Source organism: Arachis ipaensis, chromosome B9 (genome assembly GCF_059453495.1).
Source record: "Arachis ipaensis isolate K30076 ecotype BB chromosome B9, ASM5945349v1, whole genome shotgun sequence".
Taxonomy (NCBI): domain Eukaryota; kingdom Viridiplantae; phylum Streptophyta; class Magnoliopsida; order Fabales; family Fabaceae; genus Arachis; species Arachis ipaensis.
In genome coordinates, this window is record NC_142444.1 from 31,442,481 (window position 1) to 31,443,880 (window position 1,400).

At 34.6% G+C, this 1,400-nt stretch overlaps 1 non-coding gene across 1 annotated transcript; it reads right to left on the reverse strand.

Annotated features, from left to right (window-relative positions):
- Window positions 1–1,080: 1,080 nt before the first annotated feature.
- LOC148544188 (small nucleolar RNA R71) lies at window positions 1,081–1,188 on the reverse strand. The gene has a single exon (XR_015900950.1). It is a non-coding gene; the product is annotated as a small nucleolar RNA R71 (small nucleolar RNA).
- Between the last annotated feature and the right edge of the window lie 212 nt (window positions 1,189–1,400).

Genomic DNA, 1,400 nt, shown 5'->3' on the forward strand with positions numbered 1-1,400 from the left:
TCAAAACTAACTTCAATCATATCTTTTCAAAAGTATCTTCTCATCTTATCTTTTTCAAAATATCTTTTCTAACTTCCTAACTTCTTATCTTTTCAAAATTTGTTTCAACTAACTAACTAACTTTTTGTTTGTTTCTTAACTTTTTCAAAACTACCTAACTAACTCTCTCTCTCTAATTTTCGAAAATATCTTCCCTCTTTTTCAAAAATTTCTTTTTTATTAACTAATTAATTTTATTTATTATTTTTGATTTCAAAAAAAAAAAAAATTCGAAAATTACAAACATTTTTCAAAAACAATTTTCAAAAATCACTAACTCTTTTTCAAAAATATTTTCGAAAATTCTCCCTCTCCCATCTCATTCTATTTATTCATTCATATCCTAACATCTCATCTCACATATCTAGCCTCCTCACAGTTGTGTTTCTTCCATTATATTACATTCTTTGTCTCCCCCTCTTCTTCTACTCACACAGGGATCCCTATACTGTGGTATAAAGGATCTCTATTATTACTATTATTTTTTTGTGCCTTCTTCTTTGTCATATGAGCAGGAGCAAGGATAAGAACATTCTTGTGGAAGCAGATCTAGAACCTGAAAGGACTCTGAAGAGAAAATTAAGAGAAGCTAAATTACAACAATCCAGAGATAACTTTTCAGAAATTTTCAAACAGGAAGAGGAGATGGCAGCCGAAAATAATAATAATGTAAGGAAGATGCTTGGTGACTTTACTGCACCTAATTCCAATTTACATGGAAGAAGCATCTCCATTCCTGCCATTGGAGCAAACAACTTTGAGCTGAAACCTCAATTAGTTTCTCTGATGCAGCAGAACTGCAAGTTTCATGGACTTCCATCTGAAGATCCTTTTCAGTTCTTAACTGAATTCTTGCAGATATGTGATACTGTTAAGACTAATGGAGTAGATCCTGAAGTCTACAGGCTCATGCTTTTCCCTTTTGCTGTAAGAGACAGAGCTAGATTATGGTTGGATTCTCAACCCAAAGACAGCCTGAACTCTTGGGATAAGCTGGTCACGGCTTTCTTAGCTAAGTACTTTCCTCCTCAAAAGCTGAGCAAGCTTAGAGCTGATGTTCAAACCTTCAGACAGAAAGAAGGTGAATCCCTCTATGAAGCTTGGGAAAGATACAAACAGTTGACCAAAAAATATCCTTCTGACATGCTTTCAGAATCCTGGATATATTCTATGATGGTTTATCTGAGCTATCAAAGATGTCACTTGACACTTCTGTAGGTGGATCCATTCACCTAAAGAAAACGCCTGCAGAAGCTCAAGAACTCATTGACATGGTTGCTAATAACCAGTTCATGTACACTTCTGAAAGAAATCCTGTGAGTAATGGGACGCCTATGAAGAAGGGAGTTCTTGAAGTTGAT